The sequence below is a fragment of the Pleurodeles waltl genome, chromosome 6 (assembly GCF_031143425.1).
Source record: "Pleurodeles waltl isolate 20211129_DDA chromosome 6, aPleWal1.hap1.20221129, whole genome shotgun sequence".
Taxonomy (NCBI): domain Eukaryota; kingdom Metazoa; phylum Chordata; class Amphibia; order Caudata; family Salamandridae; genus Pleurodeles; species Pleurodeles waltl.
Genome location: NC_090445.1, coordinates 1,233,012,241 through 1,233,031,345, shown reverse-complemented (window position 1 = coordinate 1,233,031,345; position 19,105 = coordinate 1,233,012,241). Strand labels below are relative to the sequence as shown.

The 19,105-nt window shown below is 44.7% G+C and overlaps 1 protein-coding gene across 2 annotated transcripts in view; it reads right to left on the bottom strand.

Annotated features, from left to right (window-relative positions):
• The window catches only part of USP54 (ubiquitin specific peptidase 54), a 1,958,070-nt gene that overhangs the window by 626,592 nt on the left and 1,312,373 nt on the right, over positions 1 to 19,105 (bottom strand). The gene's annotated exons all lie outside the window — the stretch shown is intronic.

The window sequence follows — 19,105 nt, the reverse complement described above, 5'->3', positions numbered from 1 at the left end:
AAAAATCAGATTTTTACCACATTTCTGTGTGGGATCATCGCACTGGGACAAATTTCATACCACCCAATGTTCCCCACAGTCTCCCGGTAAAAATGATACCTCATTCGTGTAGCTGGGCCAAGTGCTTGTGAAAGGTTAGAGCCAAAAACATGTTGATATTGAGGGGGACCCAAAGGGGGTCCAAAAGGGCAGTTTGCAAAAAACATTTTTAGGCTGACAAGTGGGGATTAATTTTTATCGGTCTAGATGAAACAATGCTGGGTGTTAGGAATTTTGTGGATTCCTGCAGATTCCGGAAGGTTCTATCACACAAATGTGGAATAAATGTGTGATTTCCAGCATAGTTGGAGGTTTGCAGGGTATTGCAGGTTATTGTGGGTAAGAAAATGGTGTGGGGTGCACGTGAAGCACACCACCCTGGACTCACCCAGATGTTTAGTTTTCAGATGTGTCTACGTCTTGTGGATTTTTCTACATGGCAGCATCCCAAAGTCCAAAAAGTGCAGCCCTCACCATTCCAAGTGGGACGATTTTGAACTCTCATGGCCCAAATATACAACTAAAACCCAAAATAATCAAATGTCCTCTTGCTTGCCATGGGATAAGATGTTTTAGTGTGCGGGGGGGGGAGGTGAAAAACTGTTTCCCACCTTCAGTTGTGTTGGGGGCATAACCATGCCCATACTGGTTGGTAGCCACCACAACACAATTTTTTTATTTTTATTTCCTGGCACCTTGTAGACTTTCTGCCCCCCCACCCCGGGGTGTGTATCAGGGGTAATTGCCCCATCTGCCCACTGGTGGCAGAACAACTTTGGCCCCATTTATTTGGGGTGGGGGTATGGTTATACCCCCACCCTCTTATTTTGAAAAGAAAATCTTCCCTGGTCTCTGGTGGGTTTTCTGCCCCCCTTGGGGCAGATGGGCCTTCCAAAAATAGGCTGATAACAGTAATGTGCCTGCATGGAGAATGACCCTTGCCGAAGGGGCTGCCCCCCAAAACAAAACCCCCACATACACACACACCAATCCCTGGTGCCTAAGTGGTTTCTGCCCCCCTCCCCCGACGGCAGATCGGCCTAATAGAAATAGGCCGATCTGCCCCCAAGGGGAGCAGAAATGGCATAAAATAAATTTGACCCCCAGAGAAGCAACCCTTGCTTAAGGGGTCGCTACCCTTGTGTGAAATTGCCTCATAAAAAAATCCCTGGTGCCTAGTGGTTTCTGCCCCCCTTGGGGGCAGATCGGCCTAAAAAATAGGCCGATCTGCCCTCAAGGGGGGCAGAAGTGGCCTAAAATAAATTTGCCCCCCCCCTCCAGGGGAACGACGCTTGCCAAAGGGGTCGCTCCCCTTGCGTGAAATTGGCACAAAAAAATAAAACTCCCTGGTGTCTAGTGGTTTCTGCCCCCTTCGGGCAGATTGATTTAATAAAAATAGGCAGAAAGGACCTAACAAGATTCCTACCCCCAGGGGAGCAACCCTTGCCCCATATATAAAAAAAACTAAAGTAAACAGAAAAATATATATCCCTGGTGTTTAGGGGTTTCTGCACCCCCCCCACTGGGGGTTGGGGGTAAAGGCCTAAAAATATTTTGGCCCCCTGGGGAGCGGCCCTTGCCCAAGGGGCCGCTCCCCTCATTCAATAATATAAAAAAAAAATCCCTGGTGTCTAGTGGTTTCTAACCCCCTTAGGGGCAGATTGGCCTAATAAAAATGGGCCAATTAGCCCGCAAGGGGGGTAAAAATGGCTTAAGAGTAATTTTGCCCCCCCCCCCGGGGGCACGACCCTTGCTTAAGGGCTCGCTCCCCTACTGCAAAAAATAATAATAATAATAATACATAATATCTAGCGGTTTCTGCCTCCCTGGGGGCAGATAGGCCTAATAACAATAGGCCGATCTGCCCCAAGGGGGGGGGACAGAAAAGGCCTTAAAAATAATTGCCCCCCCAGGGAGAGACCCTTGCCCAAGGGGCCACTCCCCTTATTGAGATATATATAAAAACATTTTTTTTTTAAATGCTGGTTGATGCGATCGAGCAGCAAAAATGCTGAGAGAGACATGAAAGGAATAGAAAGGTCTTTACTTTCTTTTCATGCATCTCCCACCCCATCTCCCGGTCGGAAGAGAAATGCTTTTGCATTTCTCTTCCGGTATTGCACTGGAAGTACAGCTTCCAGCTCGATCGGAGGTAACGTCTGATGAGGTCAGCGCACGATTTGCGTGCTGACGTCATCTGACGTCACTGGGGGGATTAGGGGGAGGTCGGGTGGAAGGAGAAGTGATTCCCCTTCCATCCCTGCCCTGAGGGGGTGGGTGGGAGGCTCATGGGGGGAGCGCTAGAGCTCCCCCTGTGGGCCCGGTGCAGGATGAGCTGTTCTCGTCCCTGGCACACGGGAACCATGTGCGAGGACGAGACCAGCTCATACCGGGCATCGTAGGGGTTAAAGAATGGGTTGCAACAAGGATGTGTCTTGGCCCCACTAGAGAGTGATCCACCAGTATTTAAGATCACTTGGGCCCAATTTTACAAATGTAGTCCCTGAAGGAGGAAAAGTAGATCAGAATAGACTCCAAGTCACTTCAACATTTGCCATAACAAGTTCCGATCCTCAAAAGCAGCTTTGAAATCAACAAAGCAACAAAATAGGCACCCTTGTAACTCTATTGCCTTATTGGGCAGTGCTCAAAGACTAAAACAATGGTCTATTGTGAAGTGGCCTTCTTTAAAGCTACTTTGCTCTACTGGAATTAAGTTGTTTAACTCTACCCAAGATTTCATTTGACCCAACAATAACTTTGCAAATATTTTTTCGCCCACATCCAGAAAACTGATTAGGTGGTTATTCTTTGGTTGTGTTGGATCGTCTTTTTTATAGATTGGCTTAATTATTGCACCCTTCCAATTCTCAGGGAAGCAGCCGGGGTCGAGGATTTTGTGAAAAAGAACCTAAAAAAGTTTTGCCCACTAATCAATGTTATTTTTTATTATTATTTCTAGAAGGTTGTCTGGGCTGGCTGCTTTAGTTAGATTAAGAGCCAAAATTATTTATTTTAGCTTTTGCAGGGAGATTGATGATCTTAGAGCCCTAGCTACCTCAACTTTCTTTATTTGTTCTACCCCAACATCATTTACTCTATATAGGTTGCACAGATGTTCATTCCAGACACCACATGTTTCTGGTGGTTTTTTCCCTCCCTCACCAGCTGCCAGAACCTCCTAATATTGTGCGTTCCTATCACCTATAACATAGCTTCCTAATTTTTATTTATATAATCCCATTTTGTCTTCCTCAAACATTATTCATAGACTTGTTTGGGTAGGCAAAGCTTCTGCTCTATTTCTTTTGTGCATCTTTTCCTTCTATCACTTTCCAGTTTCCGCACCTTCAGCTTCTGGATCCCACACTCTTGATTGTACCAGGTGTTTTTGTTGACCCTTCTGATTTGCCCCTTGACTTTATTCTCCTATGTTTTTAATTTTACTTTCAAACAATCTACTTCTTGTTCAATTACCCTATCATAATCCCATAAATACATAATTAGGATCTTCCAACACCTTAAAATCCCTATAATTTACCAATAGCTCACCAAGTGCTTTTACGCTGTCTTCGGTAATTCGGGTAGTTATCCGGCATGGGTACCTCACCTGCAATGCAACCATTCTTTCTCTTAAGGCATTATTCCCTGTCCCGAGCATTATCTATAAGGGCCAGTGATCACTATCCTCTAAATACATAACTTCAAAACCAGCCACTTCCCTAAAATGTCAGGCATTTATAAAAGCATAATCAATGGGACAGGCCCAGTTACCTATTCGAAAGGTCTGCTTTGCTGGGCGGTCTGTATTCATGTGTCTGTTAATGCAGAACAGACCTAAAGAGCCTAAAATTCTTAATAAGGACCTATCTCGAGCCATACCCTCTGTCCTGGGGAAAATACTTTGCGGTAAACGTGCAACAGTCAGCAACTCTTCATACAATTTATCACTACATGCAGGATATAATTTATGATTAAAATCTCCCACAATTAGTACCAACTGCTCTGGTTTACCTATGCATATTGCTTCCAAGTCTTGACCTCAAGTAGGCCCAACTGGGTTTTTGTAGCCTACTAGCATCCCCAGCTGTGTGTATACATTGATTATAGTGAACTGTATTTCTTTTAGTTTTTATCTCTGTAAGTCTGTTGGCTATTCTAGTCATGCTCAAACTAATTAGACCACCGAGGGATGACCTGGGCCCAACGAGTGGCATCCTTAAATAGCCTCAGAAAGCCACCTACCGGTTCTGGTTCTTCGTACAGCCAAGTTTCTTGGAAACACACTATAATCATACTTTTCCAACCTCTCTTTAAATTAATCTTGTTTTAAGTGTTTTTTATAGCCTCCTAAATTCCAGGAAAAAAACAGATGGCTATGCTGAGAAGACGATTCCTAGTCCAACTCACTCAATTCCTCTCCGTTATAATTATCAGGGGGGGTTAGAAGGGGCTTAAAGCGATTCCTCAACACAGGGCCTTTAGGATCAGTAACTACAGTTACTCTTAATTTGCCCTCATTTCCGTCCACACATGTTCTTGGGTTTTTGGCAGCTACTAGACTGTACTGCAGTTAATCTGGAAGTAGCCCTGCATGGTGTTTGAGGGCCCTACCATTTATTTCTCCATTCTCAAGTTCCCTCCTTCTCTAATTCCTTTTCTGCCCTCAATACCATTTGTCTAACACATCCTGAATAGAAAAGGGCCTTTGTCACCTCACTCCCTTCATTGCCGTGCCACTCAGTATAACACAATCAAGACTCTGGACTTGTTAATGTTATATTATGGAGTCCCACTCCAGGTCCAGAGTGACAGTGGGTCACATTTCAAAGGAAAATTGGTACAAGATTACTGTTTACAACACAACATTGAGTGGATTTATCACATTCCTTATTATCTACAAGCTGCAGGACTAATTGAGAGAATGAAAGGCTTGCTGAAAGACCAATTATGTAAACTATCTGATGGAACCTTGAAAAACGGGAGAGCACCTAAATGAAGCTCTCCAAATTCTGAATAACAGAGCACTGACAAATGCAGAGACTCTGCTAATGCGAATGTTAACCCCGGCATTACAGATACAACCTCATGTAGCGACCAACTCCAGCATGTATTGGGCACAATCTGCAGGCCTTGATTTACATGCTTTAAAAGCATACACACTGAAACCAAGAGACATGGCACTCTGTGATATTGGTGTTGGAATACAGACCCCCCCGGAGCATTTCAGCTTGATTGCTATCAAATCTGGGTTAGCACTCAGAGGCATTCAGGTTTTGGGGGAGTGATGCAGACTACCAAGGAGAAATTAAGAAAATCCTCCTGAATAGTGGAGACACTGATTTGATCATACAATCAGGAGAACTAATTGCTCAAATGTTGATGATCCCAGTGCGTGGAGGAATAGTGAAAAAGGGGACTGCCCAAACCCTTCTTACAGTCCGTGGGGAGGGAGGTTTTGGTTCAACTGACAAAATCCTGGTGCTAAGTTGTGGGTAGATTCCCCAAATCATCCTCCTGAACCAGCAGAGATAATTGCCAAGGAGAGGGACAATATCCTTCTGGTTATGAAGCCTGGAAAAAAGAGGTGGGAACACATACCAGCTGACAAATGTTATTTGTGAGAATCATATGTCTCTTTTACAGATCATACTATGAGGTGTCTGTGCGCTGAATGTGCGAATGTGCTGTGTGGTCTCCTTACGTTCGTGTGGGGTCAGGAGGACCTGAAAAGCCGAAATGATTGATCGACCACCCGATCAACACCTTTACTGCACTTGACAGAAAATGTGTTGACACATCTGGCATGAGTCGTACTCATCAGGTTGGATTTTTGCCTGGCCGCCATGCAAATTACGGTGGATGTAATTTCCACATGTTTGATTGCAATTCCAACCCCTGTAAACGTCCTTCTCAATATATATAATGCCATTAACCAGGATTGAGATGTTCATTAACACAATGTGATATTCCATTTCAGTGTCTATGAGTATTGTAATTTTTGCTAAGAAACAACTAATGAAAAGTGGGAGAATCTCACTCAAATAATTGTGTATAATATCACTACTGGTGAAGTTTGTTACCAGATGACTTGTAATTCTCATGCCATTGGAAAATACGCTCAACTGCGTCTAGAGGCAAAAACGAGGTCTCCTTAAGAGATACTGTGGGAACACCAAACTTTGTGTTATCACCGAATTGATCAACATGGCAAAAACATGACCAATAACATGGCTTCCCTTCAAATTTTGACTGCCACTAGTCACATCAAACATGTCATACTACGAGTGGGATGGTTATTTTCCTGCGGAAATATCACTTTCACATATATTCATGGCAATATAACCGGTGGACCGTGTACCTTTACAAGGTTAGGACTCATGATGTTTCCATTTTATTCTGTACGTACTCGCTATCCAAGGGACGCAGTTCAATGAAGTGAGGACTGTGACGCCAACATTCAATTATTATCCCAATCAGAATATATACGTCTGTGTTTCTCTATTGTAGGCGTGCCTGGATTTGCCTTTTATAGTTAGCATATTTAATGGCTAAGAATATTAATCATACGTTCATTACTTTAGCTGAATTATTGCTAGATATATGAGGTACTAGAAAAGCTGCCTTGCAAAACAGAGCGCTATTGACTATTTACAGTTAAAGCATGATCATGGTTATTCTGAATTAGATGGCATGTGTTGTTTTAATTTTTTAGACCACTCTAAATCTATTCAGTCCAATATTAACACTATTCATGAATTGGTGAAAGGATTAAAACAGGATGTGGATAAAGGGTGGTGGGACTGGTTGTTCCAGTGGTTGCCCAATTTTGGGCAATTACACAAGATTTTAGGCGGATACTTATGATGATTTGTATATTGGTTCTGATATGTTGCAGTGTACAGTGCATACCCAATTTGCTTACAATGTTTAAACCAAAAAGAGTTAATTTCACACCACTATGTTTTGAGAGCCACCGGTCAAAGGGTGAAGTGTAATGCTATGGCCATTTAACCACCACCAGCTCCATTTTGACCACTGACTCCATTGTGTGCTTAGCTTAGCTTCACACACCGTCAGGTATCTTCCCGCGCACAGCTTGCGCGACATGTTTTGGTTCTTTCTCACTGAAGGATGAATACATAACATGGAGGAGCGAAGAGCACTGATGATAAGATGTACCAGATGGAGAATGTTTATGGTAAGGCGTGGAACAGCTCAGTCTTGGAAAAACACTGTGAGAGTTGGCAAGTCTCATGTGTGTTCCTTTCCAACACTGACCTGATGCGCCCAGTGTTTGAAGAACAACGCATACAATGGGAGGGGTGGTTTCTAGAATTCTCCTCTCCAGCTTAAAGTATATTAGGAAAGGAAGCTTGACAACCAGGTTAGAAGGAAATCATCTCTGTTGAAGAGGGTTTCTCTGCCTGATGCTGGCAAAAGGGATGATGTCGCTGTCAAGCCTCATGGTGATGCATTTTTTTATTCTTATTTTCAGCTTTGCGTTGTGCCTGAATACATAATCACTATATATATATATATATATATATATATATATAGTTAGATATATACACACATATATGATCCATGGTTGAAGTAGTGTATTTCCTTTGTTTGTTTCTGTGATCATTATTATTCTACTGCTGTGATTATTTTCAGAAGTGCACTTGTGTTGCTGCGTTTGACAAATGGTCACATTATTTTTTCCCCGTACAAACCTTTGGAAGTGCCTTAATAAATTTATTACCCAGACTAAGAGTGCTGCATTCTTGGCATTCCTTTCATTTTGTCTCCTCTCATTCTGAACCACGCAAAACACCATCCTGCATTCTTTGCATTCCTTTCATATTGTCTCCTTTCATCCTGAAGCAGGCAAAACACCATCCCGACTTCCTTATTGCAGTACTACATGGCAGCAGTGCTGCCAGTGAACATCTAAACCATCTTTCCCTTTGCAGAATGAAGAAAGGCGTTCAGTACCAGCCGAATCACAGAGCTCCAGCAGGTTGATGTGTAGACTCATTTCCACCAGAAACCAGATGCCTCTGATCATCACCTCTTCCAGATGGCCCATCCCAGGAGTGACCCATCTCTCACTACTGTCAGATCTGGTTGAGGAAAGGAGAAGGATCTGCTGACCCAATAGCAGTTCATTATCCACCACTGCAGATCTTTCACAGTTCCCTCTGAGATCTGGACCTTGTCAGAGAGATTACTCTGTGCCCAACAGAACTTCAGGTGCCACTGCAGAGCCCGCATATGCCACCAGGCATGTGTCACCAGCATAATTCAGTAGGTCATGAGGCCCGCAAGCCTCATAGGCAGTCTCACCAAAATCCAGGACAGAGGCTGAAACATTGGTATTATAGCCTGAATATTCTGGACAGCTCGGGAGGATATGCCTGAAAATGCACTGTGTTCAGAACAACTTCAGTGAAAGGGAGCATCTGAGAGGGAGTCATGTGTGAGTTTGGCACTTTTATAGTGAACCCCATTGAAAGCAGGAGATCTGCCGTTATCTGGAGATGGGAGACGATATCCTTGGACAAGCCCGCCTTCAACAGGCGGTTGTCGAGGCAGTGGAAGACTGAAGCCTTTGATCTCTGCAGATGAGCTGCAACCACGACCATCACCTTGGTAAACATCTGCAGAGCGCTGGTGAGGCCAAAGGGGAGCACAGTGAACTGAAAATCCTCAAGGCCTACCCTGCATCGGAACTAACGTCTGTGGCCAGGCAAGACTGGGATGTGAAAATAAGCATCCTGTAAGTCCACGTTACCGTCAAGTCTCCTGGGTCCAGGGAAGACAGAACCTGAGCAGTGTGAGCATCTTGAACTTCTCCTTCTCAAGGAAGAGATTGAGGGACCAAAGATCTAGGATAGGGAGAAGATCTTTGTCCTTTTTGGGAACTAGAAAGCAGCAGGAATAGCAACCAACTTCTGGCACAGGAACCCTCTCTATGGCTCCTTTGGACAAGAGAAGAGTGACTTCCTTGCGGAGAAGGGACAAATGATCCTCTGTCATCCAATCACATAAATGGAGGGGTAGCCTTGAAGGGAAGGGAGTAGCTCCTTTGAACTATCTGCAAAACCCACCTGACATAATGGATTGCCAGCAGAGAAGGAGATAGCGAATCCTGCTGCCAACTGGCCCATGGTGCAGGTAAGACTAGGAAGGTTTAGAGGCTCCTGCATTGGGGGGGGGGGGTGGAAACGTGCTCAGACTGACCTGACTGCTGACCACTTGACCCACAAGGTCGGAGGGACCCGCACCCTTGGCAATGCAGAGGCTCAGCAGCATGCGCGGCACGGCTGGAGACCCCTTCTGTAGCCACGAATGGTGCTAAAGGCCTACTGAGGGGGACAAGGTGCCACCGTAAGGACCAAGGACCTGGCTGTACCCTGAGAATCCTCGGAGTGCGAGTGCCAAATCTGCCCTGTCTTCAAAGAGACAGGTGACATCAAAGAGCATCACTATCAAGGAAACTCTGACATCCCCTGAAAAGCCAGAAGTCCGCAGTCAGGCGTGGCATCTCAGGGCCACTGTCTAATAAATTGCTTTGCCTAGTGAGCCAGTCGTGTCCATTCTGCAATGGACTGTGACTTTGTTGCATCTCCATCACCAACAGTCTGAGAGAGAACAGCCAGGGCCTCCTTCGGGACCTGTGGCAGATTTTGTGCGACTCTTTCCCACAGTGTGTGGTAATAACGTCCCTAAAGGAATGCAGTGTTCATGGACCACAATGCAAGCCTAGCGGAAGAAAACATCTTTCCCAGTGAGTTCTACCTTTTGGATTCCCTATCTGGGGGAGTGGAAGGTAAGCACCATGGTAGGTAGAGGTTTGGACCACCAAGCTCTCGGGGTGGGATGTTGCGTCAAGGTATTTCAGGGCGATGGCGGCAGGTAATCGTCCTGTTCACAGGAAGCCCTGTGCTGGGGTTTGGACCATGTACCCATTAGAAAGCCAGTGAGGCAATCATTGAATGGGAGCAGTGGTTCTGAGGAGTAAGCTCCCGGCTGTAGCACACCGAGGGCAACTGAAGGTACAAGACCTCAGCTGCTCTCCTCACCACCGTAGCATAAGAAGCTACCGTCGCCATAGCCACGGTAGGGGGAGAAAGCATGTCAGTATCTAGAGAAGTATCCGGTCACGGTCCTCACCCAAGTCTTCATGCCAGACCATTTCTTAGGGAGGCTGGCATTCTAAAGGGTCCAGCGACCCCCCCCTCCCATTCATCCCCAAAACCTAGCCCCTAAGAAAAAGGGCTCAGGATCCAAAGAGGAGCCAAAATCGTATGATGCCCACCCGGCTCCGTGTCGGAGTCAGCCATCACAATTGAAATGGCACCATCCGTGGGCACGGACAGCCAATGGTTGTCGGACGCAGTGTTAGGGAAGGCCAAGGACTTGGGTCGGTTCAAATCCAGGTCTGGATCCCTGGGATCACCTCAGGGCCAAGGCCGAAGACACCAGTGCAGAACCTGAAGGGGCATCCTCCAAATCTATGGGGCCCAAAGGGGCTCCAGCGAGGTTGGGCTACCCAAAAATGAGGCGCATGGCCTCATAAAACTCTTGGAGATGGGCAGGGGTTGCTCCAGCTTCCGGAAACTCAGGGAGGCGCGCAGTCAGCCAGACGCAGGGTCTTCAAAATGAGGCCTAGAAGGTCTACGCTCCCTCATCTCACTGGCCAACGGACGAGGAGAAGTCGAAGAATGCATCGCCTTCATGGATATTTTTTCTTGTACCCCTACTTACCCGATCACCCTGACGACTTGAAGTAGGACGACAACTTCAGACTCCATAACCGATCCTGGGACCTTCCTCTTGACTGGGATCTCGACTTACACGGATTTGAGTGCTTGGCTACCATCAGCTTCAGGGACTGCTCCCTCAAAGCCTTTGGATAAATGGCCCGACACTCTGAGCACGATTTCAGGTTGTAGAGGCGCTCCATACACCAAAGACAAAAAAGGTGCAGCTCCATCATGGACATGGCCCAATGACAGGACCGGCAGGGTTGAATCCTGTCATCCTAGAAGACATAGCTCAATAAAACCAGGAGTGAAACTCAAAAAACACAAAAGCCAGTTCAAAATTGACTGAGGGGTAGCTCTCTTCAGATCAGTGCTTAGCTGCTGTGTAAAGAAAAGAACTGACGTCAGCGCGCCTGGGTGGTGCCTATATAGGACCTGCGACATCATATCTGGCGCTGCTGACTACGGAAGCAGAGCTGATCGACACCACCTAACGGAGTGCAGGGGTACTGCTCATGAAAATCTTCCGGATCCGGTCTGATGCCTGGGAAGAATTCAAAGGTAGGGAATCTGCAGCTGGAAGTCTATCAGATATATTATTCAAATTGAGCTTCTTAAGAGTTGCACACTGCATGCTTGGGGAGTTCCAACATGTTCACAGTATGCTGAGTAACGTTTGGTGAAAGGCAGTTACATAGATGATAAGCATGAAGTTATTTTTCAACTCTCATCTAAATACGGAAAACAAACTCATTCTCGGAGAGCTATTCTCGAGGCAACAACACCACAATGTCCTTTGTGAACCTTTTCACTTACTTTGTTGCAAACTCTCCGGAATCATGATTGTCAGCTCTTGCATTATAACTCCCTCCTGAGTTGTGGACAGTTTACCTTTAACATTTCTGTATTTATGATATTCACTATCAATTTTGGGGCCTCCTTTCCTTTGGAACTAGGTCTGTCTCTGAGCTCGGGGTGTCTGAGCGCCACCAGAATGCTTTGAAGGGCATATTTGGTGCCCTCCTTGCATCAACTGGTTTGCATCAGTGCAGGAACCCCCGGTTTCCCCCTTGGTGTGAAACCACACAAAGACAAGCTACTCCACTAGGGAGGTGCACAGAGCTCTGCCAGGTGGCCGCTTGGTTCAGCCATCTTGAAAATAAGATGAGCAGAGGCCCCAGGGGGCATCTGACTGGTTAGTCCAGGTGAGTGACGCCACTGACCCTCTCTGATAGATGGGTCATGCAGATAGTGTTCATCTGTTTTTTAGGGTTACTTAAGAGCTCACCCAAGGGTGGGTCCCTAGATTTGCCTGCAAGATTTCAGGAACCGTCTGAAAGTCTCCTCTGCAAGACATTTCTGCAATCTGGACACCTGAACTGCTACTGTACTTCAGGAACCAAAAGCAAATTTGTAACCAGTAGGACGGCTCCTCCTGCAACATTGTTTCTTCTTTCCGCAAAGATTTCTGCAACCCTGTGGTCATACATCCTCCAGAGTCACTGGGACTCTGCATGCACTCAGGAAGGCAAGAAGGAATCTCCCTTTGAGAGAAGGAGTCACTCCCCTGCATCTGCAGGCACCTCAACGGTGGTGACCAGCTTGTGAATCCAGCTGTCCCACAGACTCTCGAATGCTCTGCAACACATGTGGTGGTTCTGTGGCTCTCTGGAGGTCTGACCTATCTTTCTTACAACTGGGAAGTTTGTAGTCCCTCACTGGAGCTACTTAGCTGAAGGCCCTGTGCATCATGTCTGCTTGTTTTTGCCAAGGCTTGTTGGCTCTTTAGTCCAAAGACCTACTAGTTACAAGAAGTCCTAGCCTTTATCACTCTCTAGCTGCAAGAACGACATTCCCACTGGAACTCCTTCGAATTGGGCATTTGTCTTTGCTGTGGTTCTAAGACCTCCCAGTGCCTGCTGCCAGAGGGTCCTGCTGAAAGGCTCCAACGATTGCTGCTGGCTCTCCTGACTGCTGAGGGCTGGCCCTGACCTACCTGCCAAGAATGGGCCATTGGGAACTTGCTGGTCCCCAAAACTGCAACCCTGTGGTCATGCATCCTCCAGAGTCACTGGGACTTTGCATGCACTCAGGAAGGCAAGAAGGAATCTCCCTTGGAGAGAAGGAGTCACTCCCCTGCATCTGCAGGCATCTCAACGGCGGTGACCAGCTTGTGAATCTTGCTGTCCCACAGACTCTCCAATGCTCTGCAATACAGGTGGTGGTTCTGTGGCTCTCCAGCGGTCTGACCTATCTTCCTTACAACTGGGAAGTTTGTAGTCCCTCACTGGAGCTACTTAGCTGAAGCCCTTGTGCATCTTGTCTGCTTGTGCTGCCAAGGCTTGTTGGCTCTTCAGTCCGAAGACCTTCTAGTTTCAAGACGTACTAGCCTCCAGCATCCTCTAGCTCTAAGAACGACATCCCCTCTGGAACTCCTGCGAATTGGGCATTCCTCTTTGCTGTGGTTCTAAGGCCTCCCTGTGCCTGCTGCCAGAGGGTCCCGCTGAAAGGCTCCAACAATTGCTGCGGGCTCTCCTGACTGCTGAGGGCTGGCCCTGACCTACCTGCCAAGATTGGGTCATCTAGAACTTGCTGGTCCCCAAAACTCCTGCAACATCCCCTCAATGCTTCTTGCCTTTGCTAAGGCTTGTTGGTGGTCCTGCTGATCAAAAATCCCCTCTACAATCTGACAACCGGCGTGGGACAGCTAGTGGATGACTCTGGGGGAATCCCCCCTGCATCACCTGCACTTCCTTGTCCTCTGTCCTTCACAAAGCAATACCAAAAAGGGTGGGCACTGCCCTCCTGCACAGCCTGGTCACCACTGGGTGGTTTGTACTCCGTCCCCTCTCTCCTTAGGTCCTCTTCCTCTGGAATCCACACCTGGGTTCCACCAACCTGGTCCAGGGGTTACGACAGCAGTTGGACAGCCGAGGTCCCCACTGACTCCAGCGGATGTTCTGGCACAACGTCACTCCTAAGCACCTGGGCTTCCTGGTGTAGGTACTCCACTGTTCTGGGTACTCATGGGTGGGGGCATTATTCACCCTCCCTTGTCCCATTGGGTTTCCTCGGGGTCCTTTGGGAAGAGTCAAAAAGCACAAACACCAACCGCAACTTCCCCAGGTTAGCCTAGGACACTAACCCAACATTTCTACTCTGCACCCGGGGAATCATACATACATAGCTTTGGGGTATTAGTACTTCCCCAGTCCTAAGGGTCTTTGGGTGGTAGTGTGAGTTGAGTGTGCTTTTTGCATTCCATTTCTTCAGTATATAGTGTGCAGCCCTCCACGTTATTTTATGCCTTTATGTACCTGCTACTAAGTATATTTGTGTATAACCATATCTCCAGTTAGGAGGTATACCATAGAGGTATCCCATAGTTAGTTCTAGATTGTATGTTACAATAAATATTACACATTTGTCTAATGCCTGTGTGGTTCTTTCCTGTGTGTACTTCACTGACTAATATTTGGAACTGCTTTACACCCTCCTGGATAAGCCTTTGCTGCTCTTCACAGTTACCCCTATGAGAGCTCTGGCTATCTAGAGCTGCCTACACTAGCACTAAGTGTTGCCTGGACTCAGTACAGGGTGCTTCACTTATAGGTGTACACATTATAATGACCCAGCCTCCTACACCAGCATAAAAGGTTTTCCATACAGTAATACATGGACTCTTCAAAAGCCCATACCACGCAAACTTTATTTCTCAGATTGTGAATAAGCCCATTCTGTTTGGGATAAACTTGTACTAGCATGTGCCACAATATGCTTTCAAACATTTGCTTGTCCACTGTCCTGTGCAAAGAAAGCACCTAACCTGACTGGGCTAGTGTCAACAACAACCTCTGCATGAAGCTTTGGACTGAAGTATACCATTTCAGCAGCATTTACAATGGCATGTTTGATTCTCTTGAAACTTCTCTCACATTTTTGTGACCATTGAAATGAAACATTTTTCTTCGTCAAACTCTTGTAAGGGAGGATTTACAGTGTCAAAGTCTTGTATAGTAACTGGCCATGTCAAGAAATGAACGTACCATGGAAACATCTAGTGGAGGATCAGCATTTGACAGTGTTTGCACTTTTGTAGGATCGGTTGTCATACTCCCATCAAAAAAAGATATGTCCATGGAATTTTAGCTTTGTGTTGTGGAACTCACACTTATCTTCATTCAAAGTCAAACCAGCATCAATAATTGAATTACAGTCTTGTGTGAGAGTTCTATGGTGCTCCTTCTGCATAGCTTCAAAAACTAATATGCCATCGCTGTAATTGAACCCACTGAATGACGTCTTGGTCTGCAGCTGATGATGCACCAAAACTAACAGCCTGATTTAGAGTTTGGCAGATGGGTTACTCAGCCACAAACGTGACGGATTTCCCGTCAGCCATATTATGATTCCCATAGGATATAATGAGATCATAATATGGCGGACGGGACAGCCATAAGGTTTGTGACAGAGATACCCTATCCGCCAAACTCTATATCAGATCCTAAGTCTTTGGTATCGAAACAGACCAACATGTGTAGAAAAAGTTATAATATGCCTGCAAATTTCTTCGAGTTCCAACTGATGATAATCTTTATTTAAATCAAGGCAAGAGAAAACCTTTGCAACCTTTAATTGTAGTATCACATCAGCAGTGTGTGGCCTGAATATTGTACTCGTTTAATTGCCTTGTTTACCTGATGCATGTCAACGCATATGAATACAGCTCCTTCACTGTCCTTTTTGGGCACTACCACTATAGGAAAAATCCATGGCGTTCGACCAGTGGAAAGCTCAATAATGTCATGCTTAAGTAACAATTCAAGATCTTTTTCAACAGCTTCTTGTACATGAAAAGCAGATTGTCTATGTTTTGGAGCAACAGGCTGGATATCCTCAATAATATGCAACTTTCCTTTCATAGCCTTAAGGTTTCCTAAACCATGAAACAACAAAGGGAATTTACTTACTATTTAGTGATGAGGGTTCATGTTGTCATTCACAGAAATCAGTCACATATTGATAGCTGTGCTGAAACTGAGTAGACAGGCACTTGATGATTTACCTTTGAAAACAAGGATGGGTTCTTCACCTTCATTTTCCTGTTTCATTGTCACTACAAATTAACCTTGACTTTTTATGGGCGTCGATGCAGCCCATGTATACACTTTGGTTTTCGATGGCGTATGCTGCAGTACTGAAGACAGTTCAATGTATTTCTATTCACGCTTTGTGTTTATTGATGAATCACTATCAAAAGTGAAAGGTATTGAACAACCGTTTATTATTAATGTAATCTTGGGACAGTGTATGATTTTGGTGCTTTAGCATTACAACATTACTTTGACATTTTTCTTCACATGCGGCCAGTCCAACATGCGCACATTTTTCTGAGGTAAACATCGACATGGCACAACCAGCTTTCTCACTGTCACTTGATAGTGAGGAGGAAGAAATGTTTGCCTATGATTTAGATGACAATCAACTTCGTTCAGTGTCGATTTGCCTCAATTGATATTGCCGCTTGGCCTTGTGGACATGTGTCGAGCGTGGCTTCTGGAATGTTCTGGCAGCAATTTAGTCTTCACGCCATGATGCACCAACTTTTTCCTTCGCTTTTCAATCCATCACAAAGTGTCTCTCTTTCCCACACCCTTTACATGTCTGTCCAATCGTGGGACATTTACCTTCGTGTGGGAATGAAAATCCACATCTAGAACATAACTTCTTTTTATGTGTAGACATCACTTTGTGTCCTTCAGTCGTTTGCTTTGGGCACCTTTGGCCTCTATCTCAGCAGCTTGTTTTTCAGCACACTCTTCAGCGCTGGCAGCCATTAACACTCGCTCCAGACTAAGAGTTTCTCTTAGCCTTCGTCGTCTGAATGAATCTGAAAAGCATCCATCAATAACTCTATGGAGTATAGTTTCACCATTAAATTCATTGAGCTTACAGTGTTTGAGTGTATCAAGTATTTCCACAAATTCATTAATGGTTTCTCCAACTCTCTGGAATTCATAATCAACTTTTGGTACTGGTTTCAATTTGAGATTCAACGCTTCTTTAATCTGATGGTATGTGACTGCATCAGTTCTCAGCATTTTCTTTGACTTCTTTCACACCATCTCCTGCCAGAATTTTGAGATACTTGATAACCTTTCTGTTATCAGTCTCTTTAAGTGCATCAATTAGATTATCGAATGTCTCTATCCCAGCAGTCAATCTATCGCCAATAGTTTGCTTTTTGGTGGTAACAAAAGGTGGTGGTGGTTTCAGGAAGGTGACAGGATTGTAAACCAGCATGGAACTTACTGACATTGAGGGCAGTGTGCTCTCAGATGCTGTTTGGTGATCATGTTTGCAAATTTTCTCTAAGGTCCTTTGACATGTGGGCCTCAGAATCACCTTTAACCTTACTTGAAACTGTGGCTTCTTTCCCAGCTGCCATCTGAAAAATGTCACGATTCTGCTCTTTATTCTTTGAAGAACTATGAAGTTCTTCTGAGCCTCATTCAGCAACTTTGTGGGCCACTCTCTCTGGGTATGGATGGCCCTGTAAACACAACCTTACAAACTTCTCTTTGATCCACTTCACCGAGTACTGTAGTACGATGATCCTTTAGTGAGTTTGGTAAGTTATTTATTTCTTCTTTTCTAAATGTCAGTTTGCACTTCCTGACACCTGGCTGATCTCAGCCTTGCAGCACTTCTATTTGTAGCATTATTTGGCAGGTTATGATTATCGTTGGTGGCATTTATAAACCAGATTGTATCCGCCATCAGTGTTAACGCTTTGTATAGTGTATAATTCTATCTTGCGTGGCAGCTCTGTACCTTTATGTATGGCCTTGTTCTTATCTTCTTGATCAATGATGCACAGACTTCTCAGTAAAGCTTTCCTTATCTTCAAATGCTTTCCATTGGCTGGAGTTGTGTTTTTACTCCACATGCATGAAGTATTCTGTACTTTGACAGACGTGGCACACACAGACAGTCAGCTTGGAAAGCATGATCATTCTTCTGGTTATTTATCCCCTATGTCGTCACCAATTGTAGCAACCTCCCCAGCTTGGGTACCCGCCAATGACTACGCCACACACGGAGTTGAATATTACACATCTTTATTTGTCTGTGTGCAATTGTGAACTCAACATTCCAAATCAAGCTTTCATTGCATTCTACTCTAACAACTATATCACACTGCTATGGAGTCCTTTCAGGACCAAAAGTGCTCTGTCATAAAACTCACTACTCACCACACTAGTCTGTACATTGTGCCTACACATTTCTTTTAACTCACTCACATAGTTCAAAGTCTGCTCCTCTCCTTTCACAATGCTTAGCTCTTCAACTCATTTCAATCACAATGTGTCAGGCACTTTTGTGATGAAAAACCTAAGTATGAACTGGTCCCTGTCCTGATTTGCTCATCACCTTTTCACAAAATATTCCCACCACTGCAACACTGCTTAAGGCAGTGATATATTCCTAATGTTCTCTCCTCTTGATGGTGCAGTGTTTCAAATACATGCTGTGGGTAACATATGTATCAAATCAAACCCCTAAAGAATAGCCTTGTCTTACCTTAAATATTTTCTCATGTATCAAGGTTTCTTCAGCAGAAAACAAATCAATATTATTTTTTTTCCAGTGCTGTAGTAGTTACTCTTTTAAGCTTGGTGCAGACTTAGTTGCAAAGTGAGGAAGAGGAAAATTCTCCAGTTTGGCCAAAAGTGATTGGGAGTGAAGACGAACTGGCTCTATTAGTCTCTATGATTTTTTTGAGTGGGTAGGACACAATTGAAAAGACCCTAACTGGTCCACAAAAACATAAGTATTATTTGCTCACAAAACAATATGATGATTTGTTTACAGCTCCTGCTGTACACATACTGGATAATCATTGAAAATGGTTATGCTCAGGTGTGTAATAAAAGCAGCACTTCATATGTTCAAATGTGATCTGTATGTGTTACTAAAAGATACTTCAATTTTATTTAGTGTGTATTTGTAACTGTGTATGTGAGTTTTCTGCCCTGAGAGTATCTATATTTACTTGTGTTTTGTTTTTCTGAGATTTTCACACACATTTTGAGTGTTCAATATCCTGCATAAAAATTGAAATTGCTTATGTTGTTTGAGAAACAGATACTGTAACTCATTATTAGACTTTCCTCCTGTCTATCAGTTGTCTGTATACAAGTGCTTGTTTAATATGGTTTAATTAGTCTGGAATCACTGGTGTGATACCTGGTTTTCAGTATTCAAACTAGTGCATGATATGGATTATATATCTGTGATTATGAATGGTA